Source organism: Lolium rigidum, chromosome 7 (assembly GCF_022539505.1).
Source record: "Lolium rigidum isolate FL_2022 chromosome 7, APGP_CSIRO_Lrig_0.1, whole genome shotgun sequence".
Classification (NCBI taxonomy): Eukaryota; Viridiplantae; Streptophyta; class Magnoliopsida; order Poales; family Poaceae; genus Lolium; species Lolium rigidum.
Genome location: NC_061514.1, coordinates 64169774 through 64184654, shown reverse-complemented (window position 1 = coordinate 64184654; position 14881 = coordinate 64169774). Strand labels below are relative to the sequence as shown.

At 44.5% G+C, this 14881-nt stretch overlaps 1 pseudogene; it reads right to left on the bottom strand.

Annotated features, from left to right (window-relative positions):
• Positions 1 to 5324: 5324 nt before the first annotated feature.
• On the bottom strand, positions 5325 to 12044 carry LOC124677807 (annotated as a pseudogene).
• Positions 12045 to 14881: the final 2837 nt, after the last annotated feature.

The window sequence follows — 14881 nt, the reverse complement described above, 5'->3', positions numbered from 1 at the left end:
ACACGGCGATGAACACGATGAACACACGCAAACACACATCAACCCGATACAATTCCGGTTTACTCCCGATAGCCCGAACCACTATCCCGATAGAATCTCTCTAGGGAGAGACACGCGGTAGAATCCCCGAGAGGAAGATCGGTATACGATCGGTGGAATCACACGAGTGAGAGACCGGTGGTAGAATCACAAGTGTGAGAGACTAATCATATAAGAAGTGCCTTGTACAATAGATTTGGGTAAATCTAAGGAGGGGGTTTCCCTAATCCCAAAGGGATGGTGGAGGCATGAGCCTAGGTTTTCTCAAGTTCAACTCTAACCTAATGAAGGGGGAGGTGGGAGCCTATATATAGGGAGCCCATAAGGAGGGGCAGTTTAGGCATACAAAGGGATAAATGATTCATATTGGTGCTCTTTGTAGTGGGGCGGTAGTGCCGGCGCAGGTAGGGCGACAGGGCCGTCATCCTCAAGTGTAGTGGTAGGGCGGCAGTGCCGGTGGAGATGGGCGGCAGTGCCGGTCGTCCTGAGCGGCAGTGCCGGCCTTCACGGCGCGTCCCCTTCTCCTTGACGATCTCTTCCATGCTTCCCATGACCTTGACGTTGACCTTGAGTCCTCGAGCCTCCATGGCATCATCCACTACCTCCATACTCGGCGATGCATACCTATCATGGTCATATGACAGAGGATGAAGTAGCATACCATTCAGGAGAGACATTTGTAGGAACGCATAAAGGAGAAGATTCACCTTTGCGTGACGTGTCGACGTTGACGCACATGATGCGGTGGAGACCGAAGGTCGGGCTGCATCACTTACACCGTACAACAAGTCTGTCTTCATATGCACGATCCTAAAGAGCCCCACTTTAACCACTTTAACCTTATCAAACGCATCCTACGTTATCTTAAGGGCACCCTTGATCATGGTCTCCTCATACATTCTTCCTCTTCTCATTCCCTAACAGCCTACTCGGATGCCGATTGGGCCGGATGCCCGGACACCAGACGTTCGACGTCGGGATTTTGCATGTTCCTTGGTGATAATCTGATCTCATGGTCCTCGCGTCGCCAGACCACAGTGTCACGTTCCAGTGCAGAGGCAGAGTATCGAGCTGTTGCAACGGCGGTGGCTGAATCTTGTTGGGTTCGTCAATTACTTCAGGAACTCCATCGACCCATTGACAGTGCTACAATCGTTTATTGCGACAATGTTAGTGCAGTCTATCTTTCTGCCAACCCGGTTCAACACCGTCGGACCAAGCATATTGAGTTGGACATTCACTTCGTCCGCGAGAAGGTCGCCCTTGGTGCAGTTCGTGTTCTTCACGTTCCTTCGTCTTCTCAGTTTGCGGACATTTTCACCAAAGGTTTGCCAACCACATTATTTCAAGAATTCCGGAACAGTCTTCACGTCGCTGCTCTCCCCGGTTCAGCCTGCGGGGGCATGTTGGAGTATATCGCACCGGACGTATCAGCAGGATCTCGTATATCTGGCAATGTAGATTCTGTAACAGCTACCGTATCATCTTGGCCTCCGCGCCAAGTCAACTAGCTAACTTGGTATGTAATCCTAACTCTCATTCATTGTAACCCGTATATATATTTGTATAAGTGCTGGACGAGGCTTGGACGAGGCTTGCAATCTGCAGTCTGTTCTTTTCCTAAACTGCAAATATCTAGATATTTGGAGATTAATGCCTAGGTCTGAACTAATCTATTATATACTAAAAGCAAAATACAGATGTTTAAAATAGAGACACTACATTAATCCACATCATTAAAATTATTTTAGCCGTTAAAAACGTTGACCAACGGGGGAATGATCCCTCCCTTGGCTATACGTTGTTAGGTTGGATGATAACCCGGTTTATTCGCCCCTCCTGCGAAATTACCGCGAATGGGGATTCGAACCCGGGTGGGCTGGCTGCGCACTCGCGCGCCTTGCCACTGAGCTAGAACTCAGTTCTCTATATTGAGTTGGACATTCACTTCGTCCGCGAGAAGGTCGCCCTTGGTGCAGTTCGTGTTCTTCACGTTCCTTCGTCTTCTCAGTTTGCGGACATTTTCACCAAAGGTTTGCCAACCACATTATTTCAAGAATTCCGGAACAGTCTTCACGTCGCTGCTCTCCCCGGTTCAGCCTGCGGGGGCATGTTGGAGTATATCGCACCGGACGTATCAGCAGGATCTCGTATATCTGGCAATGTAGATTCTGTAACAGCTACCGTATCATCTTGGCCTCCACGCCAAGTCAACTAGCTAACTTGGTATGTAATCCTAACTCTCATTCATTGTAACCCGTATATATATTTGTATAAGTGCTGGACGAGGCTTGGACGAGGCTTGCAATCTGCAGTCTGTTCTTTTCCTAAACTGCAAATATCTAGATATTTGGAGATTAATGCCTAGGTCTGAACTAATCTATTATATACTAAAAGCAAAATACAGATGTTTAAAATAGAGACACTACATTAATCCACATCATTAAAATTATTTTAGCCGTTAAAAACGTTGACCAACGGGGGAATGATCCCTCCCTTGGCTATACGTTGTTAGGTTGGATGATAACCCGGTTTATTCGCCCCTCCTGCGAAATTACCGCGAATGGGGATTCGAACCCGGGTGGGCTGGCTGCGCACTCGCGCGCCTTGCCACTGAGCTAGAACTCAGTTCTCTATTTTAGCCGTTAGATTTATAATTTTAATGGTCAAGATTTAAAAATCTTACGTAACAATACGATCACATGTTTTGGACTACAGATGCCATGTTTGACACGTCCATGCCTCATCTGTAGGAAAGAAACAATAAAAGAGTCCAAAGAAGTTACTTTACCTACTATACTAGATCTACAATTTACATATGTGATTTTACCAGAAAAAATATACGTGGGCAACCGGCAGAAAAATTATACGTGGGCAACTGGCCCTGTTTATTCCGAGCTGCCCTCCCAACACACGCCGCAACGATTGGCCTCGATGCACTGGACCGACGGGCCCTCTTTCCATGTAGGTGACATTTCAATTTTGCCTCGCGTGTAGTATGGTCATGCCAGATTAATTCATGGTATGTTTCATCCACACATTGCAAAACTAGGCGCATGTGATTGGTATTTTTTTTTTGACAGCTTCATCTCTTAATGCGATAAGCCAACTATAACAATTTTTACATTATTGAGTAGGGGCAAACCGAGATTATACTAATTTTAACTTACTTTGTCCCATATATTACTATTTTTTTGAAGTATAATTCCATCTCCAAACAATAAGTACATGTTTAGCACAAAAAGTTAGGTCAAAGCTACGAGCGAATAGATTATAAATAATTAATCTTGAAAACTCATATTGTGTCGGTGATCCTTGAAAATCCATGAAAATTGGGAAAAACATGCATATGCCTCTTTAAAGTAATAGTTAGACATATACTATTTTTTTAATAAATATTACATTTATAAGATATATTAATCCTAAGTAATAAAGGAAGTCACATAACTTATTATAGTAAAATATTATTAATATTGTATTTCGTATTGACACGCTTGAATTTATATGTAAGTTCTATTGGGATCTCTTAAATTTGTATTGTTTTCATGCCAATAGGAAACAATATCATACCAGTTCCATAATTTAATCACTCCTTTCTAAAATATATACATGTCATTTTGATATGAAAAAAAATCATCAGGATGCAGCTTGAAATATATTTTGTATGTATATTCTAGGAAAATACAAAATATTAGAAGCTATTTTTGATGAAAAATGTAGTGGTTTGGCAACAACATAAATCTAGATGCCTTATTGTAAACTTGAAGTTATAAAAAATAGATAAGTTCAATTGCACACTCTTAGGACGCCATGTAATATTATGATGGATGGAATAATGAATAAAAGGTAAGAAATATTAATGCAGCTCAAATATATTTATTATTATACTTTAGATAATAGTGTGATTCGGACGAAAATATAATATTTTGAATAATAACAATAATTTTGTTTGAACCTTTAGTAACAAAAAATATTATGAAGAAGTGGCAGCCCAGCATGCCACTAAGATAATATTGATGAACTTTAATCTTATCATTAACTGTGCACTAATGTTATAACACACAAAATTTACATGCTAGCTCGCGATATGATTTTATTCCATAAACAGATATAAATATATAATATCACCGTACTAAATGTCATGTATACCCAATGATATGGTATTTTTACCCCAATTTGTAAAGTAAAATTTTACCCAAAAACTAAAGATTATAAAGACATTTTTTTGCGCATGTAGAATAATATTTATCATGACTATGGAATTCTAAAAATAGGGAGACAGTTTCAGATGGTGCCATCGAATGTGCGAGGGCCACTGTGCTAGTTTTAGTAATAATAAACTGGCTATTATTGGATTTATCTAGCGTCCCCGGAAACATGAATTGAGTGATCATAGTAGAGGTTGCTTGCTACTGTTTAATTGCTCTTCATGGACATGAAAGAATGGATTGAATTTTTGGCATATCTAACAGTAGGCGATTTTTTACTTTGATTGCCACTAGGATTTAAATGTGTACAAAAATAGGTTAAAAAATATGAGATGCTTGTCATCCTTAAACCAGTACTGATGGTTGTCTAGGCTAGGTTTACTTAGGTGGCTTTTATAGCTCCTGGAATATCTGGTGCTAGTCTAGCTTTTTTTTGCGGGAAAAAAGAAGCTAGACTAGCACAAGATACTCTGGTGCTAGTCTAGCTTGACTACTGTTGTGCTATTTTTTTTGTCACTGATGCATAACATAGTTGCCAATTAACCTTAGTCTAGGCCAAATGATATTAAAACTTGCTATATGCTTCTTCTGCTTGATATTTTAGATGATGCTGAGAAATAGATATAGATCCAGTATTCCAGTGGATCTATTCCAGGGTATTTTGTATACCTTGCTTTAGCTCCTAGACAAAGTATTTTGTGGTTGTTGAGGCTGAGCTCTGGCTTGACCTGCCCTGCCCCTCCTTGTTCATGTGATGCTTGTGGTGATTTGACGTATGACTAGGATGAACTCCTGTTGCCACTGATAAACTAATGGTGGTTTGCTGTATGTTTCTTATGAAAACACAACATGTACAAGTGCGCACTAGTAAGCCAGAAGCTGAACGACATATCGAACATTTGGATTTTTTGACATACAAAGTGGACCTACCTGGGTTTTTTTACCTACCATCACGTTCTATAGAGCCGGCCCTGATCATGTTAGGAAGCTAGCTCTTCCAAGTCTGCAGATTATCATGTAAACTAAAGTAAAAAAAATACTTGTGTATAACTACTAGATAACGTAGAATACTGTAGCCTAGAGTGGATGATCCAGTATCCAACGGCTGAACATGGCGAAGCACCTCTCGGGCTCGTACTGAGGGGCAGTATGTCCAGCTCCCTGCGGACCCAATCAGAAGAGCAACTTAAACATGTAATTCAGCAACCACGTGCACCACAAACACAAAAAATGGTGTTCATTTGCCAACCTTCACCGTCGCGAATATCATGTTGTTCGAATAACTTATAGCGAATCTGCAAAACCGTGAAAGAGAAAACAGAGCCACCACTTTCAGAGAAATCGAAAGCCAAAACAGGCAACAAGGAGAAAAGGTTGACCAACCCAGCGGACTGGCCATGGAGATGCCATGCCCTCCAGCCGTCGACAATGGGGAAGCCGAGCGACCTCACCCATGCCTGCGTCTCCAGATGCGGCACAATTGCATCATGATCACCGCTGCCATTGACCATACCAAGAAAAAAAACAGTCAGATTTAGGCTTTCAGTAGTATTTAACTCTCCAAAACATCTTAAAATTTCGTAGCCGAGTTAATAACAGATAAACAAACACGAAACGATTTCATTTCGTGGACCTGTAGATCAGCGCACGGTAACCGTTGGCCGTGACGTTCCGGTGGTACTTGATGCTGCTCTTGATGTCTCTGGTGAACGGCATGTTGCCACTTTGGCACCTCAGCCACTCGTCCACGGTTCCCTTCTTGATTCCCAGGGCTTCTCGGGTCAGCTCGTTGTTTGCCCAGTAATACGACAGGTAAGCGGTGTAGCTCTGCGCCATCTGGTATGTCAACTGCGGGAATGGATAAACATGCAATGGTGACAGTGTACATGCATGATATGTTCACTTACAATACAGCCAGGTGGCACACGTGGTGGTGGATTTTTCACTTGTTTCCCCATTAAAATTCCAGCTCCCTCGCTTAGGATCTTTTGAGCATCACCATCTGATTTTTCTGTGGCAGTACGTGGACCGCTAGAGGCATAAGCGCATGTGTCCAGCAAAATCTGGGCGGACATAACTTCGGAGAGGAGCTGCAATTGGAATCGCATGTAGTACATAGCCTTCAGTAAGGTACTACTTGAGAGTTGAAACTCAGCTCGAAAGTATTTGAAGCGTATATCATTCTTACACTGTTGAAAGAGCCCAGAGCTTGAGCACATAGTGCATCTGTAGGGCTGTTGTAGTCTTCACCTTGGCAATGCCCAGATATCGTCTAGAGCAAAGAAACAGTCCGAGTGGAGCAAACAATTAATATATCACAAAGATACATAGTGATAACAAATCAGTTTGATTACCTCGTACAGTTGATCAGATATTATACCGAATCCATGAGCGTATGGCACCATGGAGCTTATATCAATGTTTTCCCCTGTCCGCGGGTTGCCTGCCAAATAGCCCTAGGAGCAAAAAAAAGTACCATAAGTATGAATTTTGCAATATAATCTATGCGCACACAAATGTGTATCAAGCTTTTTCACTCCAATATAACATTATTTGTATTGTCTAACGCACGATGTAACATTTCACATGTATGCAGTGCGCTCTGTCTGGTTACTATTAGCGCCATATTTTCCAATACCCACTGGTCAGTATTTTAAACCATGCTCATGTGTACACATTTTGCACATGAATTTATATAACAATGTTGTATAAGCGATTCTTGGTACTTCCTCCCCCGTCCTAAATTAATTAACTTAACTTTATCTAGATACACAGGTATCTAGGTATCTAGAACACGTCTAGGTACATGTGTATATCTAGATAAAGTTGAATCATTTAAATTGGGATGGAGGGAATACAACTTTTGAAGTAAAAAGACAGCGAAGCTATAAGAGCATCCCCACCGGTGCCCCACAAATAGGAGCTGGCAGGGGCACCGGCACAGCCGGGGGCGCCGGCACGGCACTGCATCCTCCATTTGGAGATGCTGCCGTATGGGGGCACCGACACTGCATCCTCCATTTGGGGATGTTGTTCCCACACCGACGCCCCCATACGGCGGCCCCAAAAAAAATTCTTTTCTTTTTACAATATTTTGAAACAACATATCAATCACATAAATCACATAAATTAGTCATACAATATTTTGATTAGTCATACAATCACACAAATAGAAATTAAATTATTCATACAATCACACAAATAGAAATTAAATTATTCATACAATAATTCAAAAGTAAATAATGCAATGTTGGCGGCTCTTCTCCTCGCCCACAAATACGCAGCCAGATCCAGCGAAGAAACAATGCCCGCAGGCTTCGCCACTGTCGGGGCCAACCAACAAAGGATTTCACCCCAAGACCCCAGCCCCCGACCTACCGTGACCCACCCAGCCAAACTCCGATGGCCTGACGAGACCACGCGGTGATGTTGGTATCTGATGCGAATGATGTCGGAGAGACTTGTGCACCAGACCAGCACCAAGACGCTGCCCTCACAGCCGAGGATGGAAGCCAGTATCCACGCGAGCGTCAACCCGCAGGAGGGCAGACACTTCCCGTCCGAGGACGCCGACTCAACGCCCGCTGCCTACCACAGGAGACGTGGCGTGACAATGAACCACATCCTCCTTCCTTGGCGCCAACCAAGGCTTGCCCAACAACCATCTCCGGCACCGAAAAGGGAGGGGGACTCAGAAGGGGGGGTTGGTGGAGGCGAGATCTAGGGTTCACCCTCAAGTCGCCTAGAGGGAGCGACACGAGATAGGGGAAATGTCGAATGTATGTTGCTCGCTCATGCTTATACCTTTGAGCCATGACATCTATTGCTCCAGTAACAAAAAAAATCAACTAAATAGAAATGAGATATATATTTAAGAGACTTGTGTTACACGCGCACATTTACTAGTGATTCCTAAGTTGCTAAGTACAACATTTTTGAGGCTCCCACTCTATTGCTGCCGCCAGACATAGTGTGAGGGTTTATTTGATTCAAAGGAATTGGGTAGGATTAGGATTCATATAATTTTTTTTCTTATAATGGTTGTTTGATTCATAGGATTACAACCCTTTGAAATTCCTACAAAGGATTCGTTTGCATTATGTTTTGAAGGAAAATTTTCCTTCACTCCAACTTTTTACAATTCCTTCAATTGTCATGTGCAATCAAACCCTCTTGGATCCAAAATCCTTTAGTTTTCTCATCCTGTAGGATTGAAGAGACATGCCATTCCAGTCCTGTATTTTTCGATCCCCGCGTTCTAAAATTCCTGCGAATCAAATGAACCCCGAAGGTGGCGGCGGGCCTCACGGCGTGAGGGTTGGCCTCTGGTTGTGACTCAGACAGCAGAGACGGCAAGTTAGGGTGGCGGCCCTGATATCCATTGAGTTAGCGGCAATATCCTGTGGCGGGGCTTCTGGAAGGCGATGCAGGTGGGAATTCACGGCTGTTGCAGTTAGATCTGGCAGGTGTCATTGTGGATGTGGTTAGAACTGGAGCTTGGTGGCTTCGTTCTTTTGTGGATGGAGGCTCCTTATCAACCATGCCAACTGCTTTGATGTCGAGGTTGGATGCGCCATGGGCCATGGGTCTGTGAAGTGAATTGGCTTAGGGCATCTACATCTCCAGCGGCCCACCACATTTTGAATATAATTTGTGTCTATTTTGATCCATTTGCATCGGACCACGGGAGAAAAATGCCTTTCTTCTCAACTTGTTCGTTTTGCGTCCACTTCTGCCCTAGCGGCAATGCTCTTTTTTGACCGCATAGGCACATAGGAAAGGGGAGAAGAGGTAGGCCCATATGGACCATGCATTAATTTGGAGAGGAGAGAAAGAAGACATGTATTAATTGTGGCTTCCATATGGGTCATCACATGGAAGGCCGAACCCAGAATCCCGCGGACATGTCCGCGTGGATGCAAACCTGCCCCAAATTTGGTCAAGAAATGCGCCTCCGGTCATTTTGGTCATTTTGGGTCGCCCCAATGGGTTGGGGGCTTTCCCTTTTTTGTCGGCGCAGACCAAAGCGGACACAAAATATCTGTTTGGTCCAGATATTTAGTTGGGTTCTTCTGTATTCAGTGTCAGGATTTTCTGGTGCTTCTTGTGTAGCGCGGCTTCAATGGCGATTATTGCGGGAGTGCAGAGCCATTTGTTAAAAATGAAATCCACATTGGTTGCCGATGCATACATCATTCCCCTCCGTGGAGGGGTCGTCGTGGGTTCTCTCGCTCTTTTCCGACCACCACTTTTGCTACTCCAGGCGAAAGCTCAAGTTATTGGTTTTACCAAAGAGGGTGACAACACTACAACTTTGCAGGTGTTACCTTTTGGGGACATGACCTAGCCAGACAAGATTCTGCAGATTCTGCGGTGCGGAGTTCTCACGTCGGCACGCGTCGGCATGGTCAAGGGATGATGTCACGGTGGCGGCCTAGGGCGTGATGAGAGAGAAGTCGACGAAACGACTGAAGAAACATTTTGGTATGGTTTTGGTGTTGTTGGGTGTTGGATCTTGTTACATGGTTAAAAATTCATTGGCACAGCGGGTGCACGGCCTCGAACAACGCTATCATGGATAGGTTGTCGGCTCCATGCACATGCCTCATGATGCAAATTTTGCTTGTTTAGATGTGTGATTGTGATGGTTGTTCTCACATATCCTTAATACTGTGAACTTACCTCTTATCTTGTCTACACAACCACACTTGTAAATACTCATAAGCACTGCGAGGGACCATTGAAATAAACAATTACAACATGAGAGTTGTGTGGAAAGAGGGTATGAAGGTAGTGGTCAAAAGAATTTGCATAAGATCCATCTTGTGTATTGACTTTGAAGAAAAATAATGTAAATACTCCATATATAAAGACCAAATTAAATAGTTATAGTAGATCAGAATTGATTGCTGGAATAAAATCACATCATCAATGTGCTTCGGCTTGTGTGACAGTAAGCTCTTGACAGATCTTTGTTGAATAAAATATAATAAAGGCCGTATGCATCGATTGATGCAGAAACATGGGCTTCCCCATTTCGAAAAAATGTATGTTTTTGTGTCAAGATAACATGAACCGATATAGTTTCAAGGATCTCTTCGCAACTAAGGCAACAATGAGAAAGAAACGTCAATTGGATTAGCAGTTATGATGTTAGAAGTTTTGATACTTTAAACCTAAGGGAATTTTGTTGAAGTCATTGCATAATTTATCGTGTGGATGCATGGTAGTAGAGAAAAGGGGAGAATGGCAGCACAGGAAGCTTTGCATGCAGCAAGAACATGGTTACCTCTATCCATGAATTATGATGGTTACCTTGAGATTAAGGATGGGGCTCCTTCCAGCTTCGATACCTAAAAAGGAGCAAAGATGGATATTGAGTTGAAATAGGTGCATCCAATCAAGTATATGATGAAAATATAAAAGAATCTATTATACAACTGTTTTGTGGGTTTCAAGTGCATGGCAGAATGAAGAACTGCAAATGGACCTTCCCTGTCAGTTTTTTTGCATATCGTATATACACACATACATAGCGTCTCTACGTACCTTCTGAAATCTTCTGAGCTATAAAAGGTACAATTTTTCCAGCATATGAGTCTCCCCCGATGTAGAGGGGCCTTGCGAGGAACTTGGGATGGTCAATGAACCACTAGACGTTGTCACATGGATAGGGCAAATATAACCAATCAGAAATCAATCGAATTCCCATTTCGAAAAAGAAAACTCAATTGAATTGAAGTAATTAGTCGGTCAGAGTAGCTAGTACCTGGAGGAGTAGTTCATGGAGCTGCAATGAGGTCGATATTTCCCCCACATTGTATCCTTCGGGTTTCCTAGAAAAGGAAAACCCTGCCCCAACCGGTGTATCCACAAATAGGATATTTGCCACCTGTAGATGATCATGGTCAACACAGGAATGATCTTGAACATGTATGCAAGCTACAGTAGCTACCAAGCAAGTTGTCGTGTGCCACCTTCGTCCATGAGTAAGGATTGACTTCCAGGCTAGGCACAGTACCATTGTAAGGCTCTGCGACGAATTGGAATGGACCTACAGTTTTAGGAGGAGCCCCTTTTAGAGCAAAAGAGTGGATTTGTAGTGTACGGAATACTTCTCCTGTTTTTATTTACCCTGCCTATTGGGTTTAGTCAAGTTCAAATTTTATGATTAAATAAGTAGAAAGATAGCAACATTCATGACACCAAATTTATATAATATGAAAATGCATTTTATAAATGTTGACACTAAATTTATATATGAAAATGCATATTTAATCAAACTTAACATGGAGTAAATAAAAACGGAGGGAGTAATATGGTGTTGGAGAGCAATAATGGCGAGTCAACGCTTGAATGAGGAGTCAAATCAAAATTTACCGATCTCCAAGGCGAGGCCGCTGAGTACCGAGCAGTGGTCGCCGCCGGTGAGCCAGAGAAGGAAAGGGGAAATCTCACCACCGGCCTCGGACTCCACGAAGTAGTAAAACAGCTCGGCGCCGTTGTCCTCGTCCACCTCCACATACCTTACAATTGGGCAACAGGTAAGGGGATTAGCTGTACCTCCTACTCCTACCATACGCAGGGAACGCCTTGGTGCGTATATAGAAAAACTAACGAAAGAACAAAGTGGAGAAAGGCTTACCCTGTCTCGAGGTGGAAGGGAAGGCGGCCGGGGAACCCAGGGAGGCTGGTCACAATCTTGGAGCTGGATGCGGTGCCGGCGAGGGCGAGCTGCCGCGTGCTGACTCCGACCGAGAAGAAGAGGCAGAGCAGCAAGGGCAGCCACCCGCCCATTCTACGAGATAGCACTAGTCACCTGCTTCCTTTCGCTCTGCTCCCTTTCTTGTTCTCTGTAAGAGGCTGAGACCGAGAGAGTTGGACAAGGATGCAAGTCCTTGGAGCTCTGCAACAGTGACATCAGTGAGCATGGTCTCCATGGGACTCACTTTCATATTGATGTGTACACGTCATTATGCGGCCACGCGCCTCTCTAGCTACGCGCCGCCTGCGCCATGCACACGCCACGTGCTCTGTTCATAAACACCACTCGCCACCTCTCTGCGTACGTGTGCTAGTCTCTGCTTGAATATCGAGTCCGCCACCAGAGTGACCGAGCAAGGAGAGCGCATGGATCCAGATGAGCAGGATGCTAAATCAACCGGAAAATAATCCTACCAGACCGGGTCTATCCACAAACGAATTTAGACCAACTGTAGACTATGCCACGTGTGCACACAGATCTCAAAGCACTTTGACGTCCCCATGTCCCCCCCCCCCCCGTGGTGCCTCTTCTTCAATTTTCTTCAAATAAAGCATCCCATCAATCTAAGATAGGTCATATGGACATATTTTTTTTCTCGGGGCGTGGCGGCGGCGGGGGCCTTCGTCCCTCGTGACGCGTCGGGAACGACGGCCATGGAGTCTCTCACGCGCGGCGGCGGCCCTTCCGCCTCCCGGGGCGGTGGCGGTCGGACGAGGATGGAGGGGCGGCGGCGGCCCTCCCGGGGACGATCCAGCTGCGGGCTGCGGCCTCCCCGCCTCCCATCGGCGGCATGCCGGCGGTGGTGGCTGGTGGTGGCGGACATCGCCTTTCCCTCCGCCTCTCGTCGGTCAGGGGCGATAATATTGGGCTTCTCCCGTGGTACGAGGACGCCCGGGGCAGCAGCCTTAGGTTCGACGGTGGAGGTGACCCTCTTCTTCGCCGGAGAGGATCGGCCTGCGGTTGATGGTGGTGGATCTATTGATCTATCACCGCGTTCCGGCGGCGAGATGGAGGAGCTTGGAAGCCGGCAATGGTGTCGCTGGTGGAGGGCTGGAGTGGCCAGCCCAGGGTGGTCGCCGACGTGGGGGTTCGACCTGAATAAAGGCGGCGGTCCTAGGGCCTCTCTTGCGTGAAGAGGAGGACCTACCGGAGGCCTGGACTCGTGATCTGGCCGGAGTGTTGAGTTCCGGAAGGCTCCGCCGGCGAATGTAACAGTGCTTTTGCCTGAAATTTCCTGGATCGGTGGTATTCGGTCGTGCGCACCCATGCTTTTATTCCGACCGTTTGGTTCTGGAGGGAGCGGCGTGAAGCTCTTTTTCTGTGTTGACATCAAGTGACTATGGATCCATGATGAAAGTCGGAAGAAGAGAATTTCATGAAGGCCGGAGGGGAGGACTAGCTAAGGGAGGTTCAAGTCTCCGCGTTGTTGAGGGGCTTGCTTGGTGTTCCGGGCTTCACAACAGCGGTATGAAAGTGGGGGCAACAACACATGTGAAGTTCAGAGTCCTACCTTTCAGGGTGAAAACCCAAGGTCTGGCCTTAACTGGTTGTGTCTGGCAATGACCTTGTTGGAGGCATTGTTTTGAGAGCGGGGACTATCTTCAGGGTGAAAACCTAAGATTTTTGATCGGGCGACGACGGTGTTATAGCACTGTTCCCTTCTTGCAGGCGTCGTTTTTGGAGAGTCTGTATTTCAGGTGTTATCTTGGCGGTGGATGTATTGCTGTTGTTAGGCCCGAGATACTGTAGCGGGACTTTTATTTCTTAGTTTTTTTTTTTGGCTGTGTGCATCCGTAGTGCCATTAGGGTGGTGCGTTGTTGCAGAGCCTGGGTGTAATTGGTATCTTTTGATATTAATATATTCCCTTTATCGAAAAAAATATGGACATCTTTTGACCTCATTTCCTGTTTTATTTCATTTTAATCGGATCGCGGACATAAATCGATCTTCACGTCATTATTGTTCGTTTGAGCTGGGATAGACTTGGCAGGCTGACCCAATTTAGTTCGCGGATTCATTTTTTTCCAATTTCACCCAATATAGCAATATATGAAAGAAAGATGGCACAAAAACTGAATGTAGTGCTAATAAATTTTCACTAAATAGGAAATCACGTAATTAACACACAATAGTACCGATCAAATTAGTGTAAATGTACATAAATGTTTCATAGGAACTAGACACATTAAATATAGATTTGTGTGATCACACATTCGTTACAATTAGCTTTCACCTTTATATACCCGTGAGCTGAAGAACACAGAAACGTTGTGTTGCAAGCTACTATGGTGACGTGAAGATGTGCTGGAGACCAGTTGTCAATGTATAATAAACAAACGGTTACTTTAGACATGTATGTGTGTGATCTGGTAATATGAAGATAACACATTGCAGGTGACATCATATCCAACTCCCTTGACTGGACTGAAATATGCCTTTTTAGGTGAAAAGGAACTTTATATATCAAAAGACACATGATTACAATCGTTTGTGACAATATCTATGACCGTTGACAGGACAGACCCCACGATCACCATGTCCTCGTGATTTCTAACTTGGCTGAGATATATGCTGCCTTGTTGCTCTTCCTCTCTCACGATCTTGTTAATTTTGCACCTCAGAAAGATGTACATCAAGAGATAGTTGCTTCATGACCTGCAGCACACCAAGGGGCTTGGTTATTTGTGCCAGAACTGAGACCATTAGCGTCAACATGACAATCAGTTCATCGAAACTTGGGCAGACTTTTGATGCCCAACAGTGTGGCAGTTGCTTCTGTTTCTACAACATCAAACCAGTTATCTATGTTGTAACTGGCAGACAACACTACAGAGCCGTATTCAGTTATGCCAATGCCTCTTGGCCCAG